At 48.1% G+C, this 11,159-nt stretch overlaps 1 pseudogene; it reads left to right on the top strand.

The window, feature by feature from the left end:
- Window positions 1-8,821: 8,821 nt before the first annotated feature.
- On the top strand, window positions 8,822-9,289 carry LOC110305416 (dynein light chain 1, cytoplasmic pseudogene; annotated as a pseudogene).
- Window positions 9,290-11,159: the final 1,870 nt, after the last annotated feature.

Raw genomic sequence — 11,159 nt, 5'->3', positions numbered from 1 at the left:
ACCGCTGGGTAATGTAGTCTTCCGCTTCCAAGCCCCTCCCCCTTGAGAAGCAGCAGAGACTCCTGGGAGGTGTAGTCCCACAGCGCGTTGCGTGCGCATTTCCGACGCCGTAAAAGAGTGGATGGCGAAATTGGCTTTTACGACCTTCTAGACGGCCTCTCATTGGCGCGATCCTCTGAAGTCTGCGCGGCTATGGAATATTAGAGCTCGCTGAACTTGACCCAGTTTTTTATTTTTTATTTTCCAAATCAGTGTAGTCTTAGAATTCATATAATCTAACTTTGGAAAAGATGGCGGGAAGCCTGGTATTATTAGCCTGAAGGAGTGGAGTTGGGTCGGGGTTAGATGGGTTCTTTGGGATAATAACTTTAAGGGGGTTGTACCCCCCCGAGGAAACTTAGGCACCGGAAGGACGATCAGTCAACATCAACCCAGAGTTCAAGGCCAGCCTAAGCTACGTGAGACCCTGATCTAAGTAATTTGCTGAAACTTTTTTTTTTTAAAGATTTATTTATTATATGTAAGTACACCGTTGCTGACTTCAGACACTCCAGAAGCGGGAGAGTCAGATCTCTTTACCATGTGGCTGCTGGGATTTGAACTCTGGACCTTCAGAAGAGCAGTCGGGTGCTCTTACCCACTGAACCATCTCACCAGCCTCTTGCTGCAACTTCTTAGTGTATCATTACTTACATGTTTTTAAATCAATGATTTATTTGTTACAGTTTAAGAGTTAATCTTAGCCGGGCATGGTGGCGCACGCCTTTAATCCCAGCACTTGGGAGGCAGAGGCAGGCGGATTTCAGAGTTTGAGGCCAGCCTGATCTACAAAGTGAGTTCCAGGACAGCCAGGGCTACACAGAGAAACCCTGTCTCGAAAAACAAAAAACAAACAAACAAAAAAAAGTACACTGTAGTTGTCTTCAGATACACCAGAAGAGGGCATTGGATCCCATTACAGATAGCTGTCATGTGGTTGTGGGAATTGAACTCAGAACCTTTGAAAAAGCAGTCAGTGCTCTTAACCGCTGAGCCATCTCTCCAGCCCCTTTTTGTATGTTTTAAGAACACCTCAAGAAACAGCTGGCTGGGCAGTAACAAATCTCTGGATAGCTTTTCTCATTTTGTTTTCCAAGTAGCAGAAATGACAGAAGTTTTTAAAGGTTAATAGTGTGTGTGTGTGTGTGTGTGTGTGTGTGTGTGGTACACAAGGAGAGGTCAGAGGACAGCTTGCAAGAATCAGTTCTCTCCTTCCACAGAATCCAAGGGATTGAATTTAGTTTTCAATCTTGGTAACAAGCATCTTTACCGACTGAGTCATCTCCAAAGCTAGCCCTCAAGTATCAGAAATTAAATTTTTATTTTTATTTATTTATTTATTTATTTATTTTGGTTTTTCGAGACAGGGTTTCTCTGTGTAGCCCTGGCTGTCCTGGAACTCACTTTGTAGACCAGGCTGGCCTCGAACTCAGAAATCTGCCTGCCTCTGCCTCCCAAGTGCTGGGATTAAAGGCGTGCGCCACCACGCCCGGCTTAAATTTTTAAAGATAGGTTCTTGTGTAGCCTCAGACTGTTACGTGGCTGTGGGCGATCCATGACTCTTCCTTCCTTCCTTCACTTCCGGTCTGAGCCATCATGCCTGGCCTAGAAGTTTTTTTTGTTTTTTTTTTTTTAATTTTTTTTGAGACAGGGTTTCTCTGTATAGCCCTGGCTGTCCTGGAACTCACTTCTGAAGACCAGGCTGGCCTCGAACTCAGAAATCCGCCTGCCTCTGACTCCCGAGTGCTGGGAGTAAAGGCGTGCGCCACCACACCCGGCTTTTTTCTTTTTTTTTCTTTCTTTTTTTTTTTTTTTGGCCTAGAAGTTTTTAAGTGTAATGAACGCTAGTCTTACTGCTGAGGTGGGAGGAGTGGATCTTGCCTAGGCAAAGGTTCATAAAGACTTCTCCAGGCAGGCATGCTGGGATCTTCCTCTGACCGAAGCACTCAGAATCAGGAAAGCTTCAACTTCAGCACCATCCAATTTGGCCCATATGACTAACTCTGTGATAAAAACTTTCCCCACTGCATTTTCTAATGCATGCACATACGTCTCTGATCCGGTTGGAGTTGGGTGTGCTACTGACTTGAAACAGGGCCTCTCAGGGTTATCTTGTTTGGCTATGCCAACTGGCCAGTGAGCTCCCCAGGACCCACCTGTTTCTCTCCTGTCTTCCCAGTCCTCCTACACCCCACACCCCCAGTACTGGGGTCATAGCCAGGCACATTTTTGACCTGGGTGAAGGAGACTTGAACTCACGTCCTCATACTTGTATGTAGTTCTGTCCCAATCCCCGATTTAGATGTTGTTTCAGCAGATGGACTTCTTTTTTTTTTTTTTGGTTTTTTCAAGACAGGGTTTCTCTGTGTAGCCCTGGCTGTCCTGGAACTCACTTTGTAGACCAGGCTGGCCTCGAACTCAGAAATCCACCTGCCTCTGCTTCCCAAGTGCCAGATGGACTATTATTACAGTTGAAGAATCCATTTTTCTGAGGTGTGTTCGTCTCCTTTTTCACCTCTGTTGAAACAGTTGTTTGCATGTACATTGCGCATGATTCCACTCAATATGTGTAGATAAGCCCTGTATACACACACACACACACACCACCTGAATAGGTGCCAGGATTCTTGGGCTTGTGCCCCAGTTCTGATTTTTGCATATTTGCAATCTGGTCATCTAAGTTCAATATATTTAGTAAAACCAGTCATGTGAAAAGATAAACCAAAAAAAAAAAAAAAAAAAACCCAGTTCCCGTCAGCTTGGGGAAGTGAAGCCTTCTATGACCTCATCACACCCGAAACAGATACCTAAGAGTTCTTCTGGACTTCCCCCGCCTCCTAGGAGTGAATAACTAACGTCTCCGCTGTCTTGAACAAATTGGCTTGGCCACTCCCAGCTGAGCCACCCTGGGGGAGGGGAATGGCCCCCAACAGTCTGCTCTCAGTAAGAAGTCAGTGCCAGCTTGGTGGAAGGGAACTTGCTGTGAGTCTCAGGCTTCACTTTCTCCTTCTATTCAGACAAAGAAGGTAGACTTCAGGATGCCCAAGCTACGCTGCCTCTGTAGATCTGTATGTCAAAAACCCTGTCAGCCTAAGCTGATACAGAATCGCTTGGACGCTGCCTCCCTACCTCCACCCCACCTCCTCTTTGAGACAGGGTTTCTCTTTGTAGCCCTGGCTGTCCTGGAACTCACTCTGTAGACCAGGCTGGCCTCGAACTCAGAGTCTGCCTGCCTCTGCCTCCCGAGTGCTCCAATTAAAGGTGTGCAGCACCACCACCCAGCTAAGAATTTTTAATTAAATTGGATGTACTTGTGGGGCAGAGGACAGTGTGCACATATGAGTGCAGTTCTCATGGAGTCCAGAAGAGGGCATTGGATGTCTTGGAGCTGGAATTCTAGGTACCAGGGATTGAATGTAGGTCCTCTGCGGGAGCAGTAGAGGGCTTATCATCATTATTATGTTTTAATTTTACTACTTTTATTGTATGTACATTGATATGTTGCCTGCGTGTGTGTCTATGTGACGATGTCAGATCCCCTGTAACTGTGAGCTGCCATGTAGGTGATAGGAATTGAACCTGGGACCTCCAGAAGAGCCAGTGCTGGTAACTGCTGAGCCAGCTCTCCAGCCTGTAGTACAGGCTTGTGACTGTGTGGCCAGCTCTCCAGTCTGTAGTACAGGCTTGAGACTGTGTGGCCAGCTCTCCATCCTGTAGTACAGGCTTGAGACTGTGTGGCCAGCTCTCCAGTCTGTAGTACAGGCTTGAGACTGTGTGGCCAGCTCTCCAGCCTGTGGTACAGGCTTGAGACTGTGTGGCCAGCTCTCCAGCCTGTGGTACAGGCTTGTGACTGTGTGGCCAGCTCTCCAGCCTGTGGTACAGGCTTGAGACTGTGTGGCCAGCTCTCCAGCCTGTGGTACAGGCTTGTGACTGTGTGGCCAGCTCTCCAGCCTGTGGTACAGGCTTGTGACTGTGTGGCCAGCTCTCCAGCCTGTGGTACAGGTTTGTGACTGTGTGGCCAGCTCTCCAGCCTGTGGTACAGGCTTGAGACTGTGTGGCCAGCTCTCCAGTCTGTAGTACAGGCTTGAGACTGTGTGGCCAGCTCTCCAGCCTGTGGTACAGGCTTGAGACTGTGTGGCCAGCTCTCCAGCCTGTGGTACAGGCTTGTGACTGTGGGGCCAGCTCTCCAGCCTCTGACTTTGTACTTGTGTTGGTTTGGCGACAGGTTCTTACTGGAACATTGACTAGTCTGGGCTGACTATGCAGATCAGGTTAGACTCCTGTCTATCCTATGGTAATTCTTCAGCTGCTGCTTTCTGAGGGCAGGGACTTCAGGCTCGGGCTGCTGGGCCCATGTCGTGTGTTTTCATTTGAGTCAGAGTGAAATGAAGAGCCTTGTATCTTATGTTCATTGTTCTCTGCGCCCCAAAGTCACCAAGAATCTGCTGAGCTGTTTTGATCCCTGTTTCAGACCCTGGGGCATAGCAGCTCCCTGTGGGAATGTTCTTTCAGCCAGGTGCTTCTGAAACCCCTCCATAGCTTCTCGTGGGAAAGACCAGCATTTACCTGTGTGGCTGGGGCGTGGCTCAGGAGTTGCAAATGCGCACATCCTGGGTTGGGTCTCCAGCCCCAAGGTAAACAAGCAAGCAAAGCTATACCTGACTCCCCACTTAGTTGGCCTAGCTGTTCGTTCACTTGGTAGCAGATTTTGGTTATTTCCAGGTTTCAGTATTTACCAATAAAGTTTCTGGGCTGAGCGGGGCGTGGTGGCGCACGCCTTTAATCCCAGCACTCGGGAGGCAGAGGCAGGCAGATTTCTGAGTTCGAGGCCAGCCTGGTCTACAAAGTGAGTGCCAGGACAGCCAGGGCTACACAGAGAAACCCTGTCTCGAAAAACCAAAAAAAAAAAAAGTTTCTGGGCTGAACAGATAGCTCAGTGGGCAACAGCTCTTGAGATCAAGCCAATGTCCTGAGTTCAATTCCTGGGACCCACAAGGTAGAAGGAGAGAACATCTGCGGGTTGCCCTTTAACTCTACCATATGTACCACAGCACATGCACAAATAAACATAAAAAATGTACCTATTCCCGGGCATGGTGGCGCACGCCTTTAGTCCCAGCACTTGGGAGGCAGAGGCAGGCAGATTTCTGAGTTCGAGGCCAGCCTGGTCTACAGAGTGAGTTCTAGGACAGCCAGGGCTACACACAGAGAAACCCTGTCTCGAAAAACCAACCAACCAAACAAACAAACAAACAAAAAAGTAGCTGTTAATAAACTTCATGCAAAAAAGAAAAAAATAATAAACCTTCATGCATGGACGTTTGCATGGTTGTGCTGCTTGTTTTGTTTCAGACGTTAGCGTTTTTACTATGAAACCCATGAAAAAAAAAACCCCGACACTTTCGAAATGTTCCAGGGGGAAGTTCTCGTGGGCACCAGGGCCAATGCTGGTGCTTCTTAAGGTTCCTTTTCTCAGGGTTACTCAGCACATGGCTGCAAACCCAGACAACATATGAAGAAAAAAGAGATTCACTGTCCAGTAACACTCAAGTGCAGACCTCCTCAGCAAAGCAGTCGGGGGGGGGGGTGATGGCAGCCAGTGGGAAAAGGCTCCCAACTTGCTGGAGGGTGTCCTGGTTCCTAGGCTCTGCCTTTGGGTAACAGCACCTCACCCATCATCATTTCTGGGTCCCTGAGCTGTTTTCTGTTGCCTGTGGGAACAGTCTCCACTGGTTCAGAGGAAGAGCAGAATTAGAGCCCTGTCTTAGACAGTGGAGGGGAGGGAGTGGGGGGTGGGGTGGGGTGCTGTCCTGCCCCAGTTCAGCTGCAGATCATGGCTTCTTCCCTACAACTTCTCTCTCTCTCTCTCTCTCTCTCTCTCTCTCTCTATATATATATATATATATATATATATATATGCTTTGAGGTGTCCCCAACCTAAGACGCACTGTTTGTAGTTACTGCCCATATTTCCAGGTAACCCTGGGGGGGTGGAGAGTGGGGAGTGTTGGGAAAGCCTTGGTATGTATTCGTCCTCTCCTCGGGACAAAGAGGGACAGAGAAAACAGCTTTGGAAAAGAGAGTCTGGGTACGTAGCTCAGTTGGTAGAGGGCTTGCCTAGCATGCATAAGAACCTGGGTTTCGCCGGGCGTGGTGGCGCACGCCTTTAATCCCAGCACTCGGGAGGCAGAGGCAGGCGGATTTCTGAGTTCGAGGCCAGCCTGGTCTACAAAGTGAGTTCCAGGACAGCCAGAGCTATACAGAGAAACCCTGTCTCGAAAAACCAAAAAAAAAAAAAAAAGAACCTGGGTTTGAGCCCGAGATCATCTTATAAACCAGGGATGATGTCACAGAGCTGAAATCCCAGCACTTGGGAGGTGTTAGGGACAGGAGGACCAGAAGGTCTAGGTCATTGTTGGCTACATAGCAAACAAAGTCCAGTGTAAGGTAAGAGACTCTGAGATAGAAAGGGCAGGTGACTCAGCTGGTGAGGGGGCTCACTGTCCACACCTGAGACCTGACTCTCTGGCCTTCACATGTATGCCTATAGAACATCACACACACACACACACACACAGAGAGAGAGAGAGAGAGAGAGAGAGAGAGAGAGAGAGAGAGAGAGAGAGAGAGAGAGAGAGAGAGGTGGGGCAGGCACAACCTGGAAGCTCCTGAAACCTCGGTAGATCAAGGAATCCTATTCTTCCTAAAGCAAGGGATTTTCTTGCCTTCGGACAACTGGCCTCCTCCATCGGTCTCTCATGTCAGTCTCTTCCCCATTTCCTTTTGGCTGGGTCAGCTGACCCTTTTCTTGGCTTCCCAGCTGTGTACACACATCTGGAGAGCACTGCTGGTTACCGTTTCCCGCAACATGCTGAGCTTTCTTGGTGCATCTGTCAAGGAAGCCCCGGAAGGGTTGGTTGATTGGGAATCCAGCTTTCTTATCTCCTGGGGAGGGGTCAGGTTCAGTCTACTTGGATTTGAATAAAACTGTGTCTATTTATTGTTTGAGACATGGCCTCACTCTGTTTGAGACATAGCCCTATTTGGCTCTGAACATCTGGTAATCCCCCTGCCTCTGCCTCTCTAGGGCCACACATCACCACACCCATCTTGAGATTATTGATTTGATTAACTGACTTATTTTTAGTATGGAGGGCAAAGAACAATCTGCCAAATCCTTTCTCTCTTTCTACTACTTGGGTTCCAGGGATTGAATTCATGTCTTTGGAAGATAGCAAGGGATGCTTGCCTCAGTATGTCTGCTCAAGAGGCTGAGACAGGAGCATACCAAGTTCAAGGCCAGCATGGTCACACAGCGAGGTACTATGTCAAAACCAAAGAACACAGGACTGGATCAATGGTTGAAATGGCAGGCGTTTTATATGTTACAGAGAGAGAGCGAGCGAGCGAGACCTCCTCGTACAGTGTAACCTAGACTGGCCTTCATCCCACGAGGTAGGGAGGGTGACTTTGAACTCCTGATCCTCTTCCATTTCCCAAGGGCCGGAGTTATAGGTGTGTACCACCATGTCCAGATTTTTTTTTTCTTCTGAGACGTGTATAGCCACGCCCATCCTGGAACTCACTCTGTAGACCAGCGCGGCCCTGAACGCACAGAGATCCGCCTGCCTCTGCTTTCTGAGTGCTGGGATTAAGGGTGTGCGCCACCACGCCCGGCCGGACTCTTCTTAAAGATGGGTTTTATACAAGTGAAATGAAAGTAAGTAAATCTTTGGGCTAGAGTTTTGCGTGGTTGTGAGCTGCCGCTCCTATGGTCCTGAGAACTCAACCTGGAACCATTGCGAGAGCAGTTTAAGTGCTCTTAGTTACTGACCTGCGTCTCCAAACCCCGCCCTGCCCCCCGCCCCGCCCTCCGATTTTATGTTTTTAATTATGTGTGTGTGTCCACGCATGGTAGTGGTGGTGGTGGGGTACTACATGCGAATGCAGAGTTCTTAGAGGCCAGAGAAAACTTCAAGTGTCCTGAAGCTGGAGTTGGCAACCATAGCAGTCTCTTCATGTGGATGCTAGGAACCAAACTCAGATCCTTGTAAGAGTATCACAGGTTCTTAAAAAAGATATATATTTATTGTATGCATATGAGTACACTGTCACTGTCTTCAGACACACCAGAAGAGGGCATCAGATCCCATTACAGATGGTTGTGAGCCACCATGTGGTTGAAGAAAGGGTTGGAGCCCCCCATGTTGGATTTGCAGGTGTGTGAGCTCCGTGATGGAAATGCTGAGAATTGAACTGGGGTCCTCTGCAAGAGTAGCAAGTGTTCTTAACTGCTGGGCCATCTCTCCAGACCCCAGCTTTTTGTTTGTTTGCTTGCTTGGGTGTTTGTTTGTTTGTTTGTGGAACAGTTTCTGTATATAGTCCAATCTGGTCTGAAACTTTCTGTGTAGCTCAGGCTGACCTTGAATTTACAGTCTTCCTGTCTCAACCTATCCAGGCACGCATCACCACACTGCCTCATTATTTAATTATGTATTTATTTAGAGACAGGGTCTTAACTATGTGGTCTTGTCTGGCCTAGAATTCGATATGTAAACTATTGTGGCCTAGAACTCACAGATATCCACCTGTCTCTGCCTCAAGAGTGCTGGGATTAAAGGCATGTGCCACCACGCTCACCCCAATGGAAATTAAAAACAAAACAAAACATTCCAGATGCGCCATGGCTTCGGTAGCGATGGCTGTCCTCTGCTGCTGGAGCGGCGCCCGCACCTTCCCTAGGAGCTCGCAGCAGCTGGTTGGCCTCTGCTCCAAGGTAACCATGTGTGACCGGAAGGCGGTGATCAAAAATGCAGACATGTCTGAAGAGATGCAACAGGACTCGGTGGAGTGCGCTACCCAGGCGTTGGAGAAGTACAAGATCGAGAAGGATATTGCGGCCCATATCAAGGAGTTTGACAAGAAGTACAACCCTACCTGGCACTGCATTGTAGGCCGAAACTTCGGTAGTTATGTGACACACGAAACCAAACACTTCATCTACTTCTACCTGGGTCAGTTGGCCATTCTTCTGTTCAAATCTGGTTAAAAGCATGGACTGTGCCAAACACCCAGTGATCCATCCAAAAACAAGGACTGCATCCAAATTCCAAATACCAGAGACTGAATCTTCAGCCTTGCTAAGGGAACACCTCGTTTGAATCTGTTGTGTTGTGTACAGGGCCTCATTCTCTGTACAAGTCTGTGGTTATAAAATTAGTAAAACAGCTTACATTTGCATTTATTTTCTAGTCCATACTTCTGTACCCCCATTTTTTTCTCCCTTAGGTCATTCCTTTAAAAATAAATCTGCTGGAGATGTAAAAAAAAACAAAAAAACAAAAAAACCAAAAACCATTCCTTATTATTCTTTTTTTTTTATTAAAGATTTACTTATTTATTATATGTAAGTACACTGTAGCTGTCTTCAGACACTCCAGAAGAGGGCGTCAGGTCTCGTTATGGATGGTTGTGAGCCACCATGTGGTTGCTGGGATTTGAACTCCGGACCTTCGGAAGAGCAGTCGGGTGCTCTTACCCACTGAGCCATCTCACCAGCCCCATTCCTTATTATTCTTGTTATGGGGTGTTAAAACTCTCTTTTTGTGGTACTTGCAACTTGAACCCAGGGTTTTGTGCATGCCAAGGCAACTCTTTTTTTTTTTTTGGTTTTTCGAGACAGGGTTTCTCTGTATAGCCCTGGCTGTCCTGGAACTCACTTTGTAGACCAGGCTGGCCTCAAACTCAGAAATCTGCCTGCCTCTGCCTCCCAAGTGCTGGGATTAAAGGTGTGTGCCACCACGCCCGGCCTTCTTTTTTTTTAATTAGGTATTTTCCTCATTTACATTTCCAATGCTATCCCAAAAGTCCCCCATACCCTCCCCCCCCACTCCCCTACCCACCCACTCCCACTTTTTGGCCCTGGCGGTCCCCTGTACTGAAGCATATAAAGTTTGCAAGTCCAATGGGCCTCTCTTTTCAGTGATGGCCGACTAGGCCATCTTTTGATACATATGCAGCTAGAGTCAAGAGCTCAGGGGTACTGGTTAGTTCATATTGTTGTTCCACCTATACCAAGGCAACTCTTATAAGGACAACATTTAATTGGGGCTGCCTTACAGGTTCAGAGGTTCAGTCCATTATCATCAAGGTGGGATCATGGCAGCATCCAGGCAGGCAGGGTGCAGGAGGAGCTGAGAGTTCTACATCTTCATCCAAAGACTGCTAGCTGGATACTCAATTCTAGGCAGTTAGAATTGAGGGTCTTTAAACTCACACCCTCAGTGACACACCTACTCCAACAGGCCACAGCATCTAATAGTGCCACTCCCTGGGCCGAGCAGATACAAACCATCACACCAAGCACACAGTCTCCTAATACCACAGAATTACATCTCCACACCATCCAGAAGAGTTCAATATGGAGCCAGTTATGAGGCTTTTATTATACACCTGTCATGCAGCTCTTGGGATGCAGAGGCAGGAGGATCTCGAGAGTTCAAGACCAACCAGGACTACTGAGCAAGGCAGTCCCAGAAAGAAGATACCATCACACCACACACCTCTTTCCAGGGCTGTTGGCAGTTAGGAATGGCTGGGGAGAGAGGTGTCCTTGGACACATCTAAGCCTTGGAAGAGGGAACGCTGCCCCAGTGAGTGCCCTCCCTCCATGCTCATCCCAGCAGCCCTGATCAGTAACACTCACCTGAGATGGGAACGGGGCTTTTGGGGGAAAATGAGAGGCATGAAGAGGCATGGATAGAGATAACACAGTGGAAGTTACTAAAATGCTCTCTGTACATGTATGAAATCATTAAAAAAATAAATCAATTAAAACCCACTGGCACTGACCCCACCTGCACGCTGCAGTAATAGAAGAGTCCAACCACAGCAGCAGTAACCCCCCCCCCTTCCGCTCCTGTCCTGCTAGTTCAAAGCCGCTTCAGGCCTTGTAAAGGAGGTGCCTGTTCTGGACAGGTACAGAAGTGGACTATGCAGTGCCTGTCCTCTGTGACTGGCTTGTTTAGTGTGGTCTGTTGTCCTCAAGGTTCTTTCACTCAGTATAAGGACCTCAGTGGGGCGTGGGAGCAGTTAGTGAGATGACTCAGCAGTTAAGAGCA

Source organism: Mus caroli, unplaced genomic scaffold (genome assembly GCF_978045245.1).
Source record: "Mus caroli unplaced genomic scaffold, Mus_caroli_1 scaffold_13, whole genome shotgun sequence".
NCBI classification, from domain to species: Eukaryota; Metazoa; Chordata; class Mammalia; order Rodentia; family Muridae; genus Mus; species Mus caroli.
Note: the sequence above shows the minus strand (reverse complement) of the source record. Positions and strands in the feature narration are given on the sequence as shown.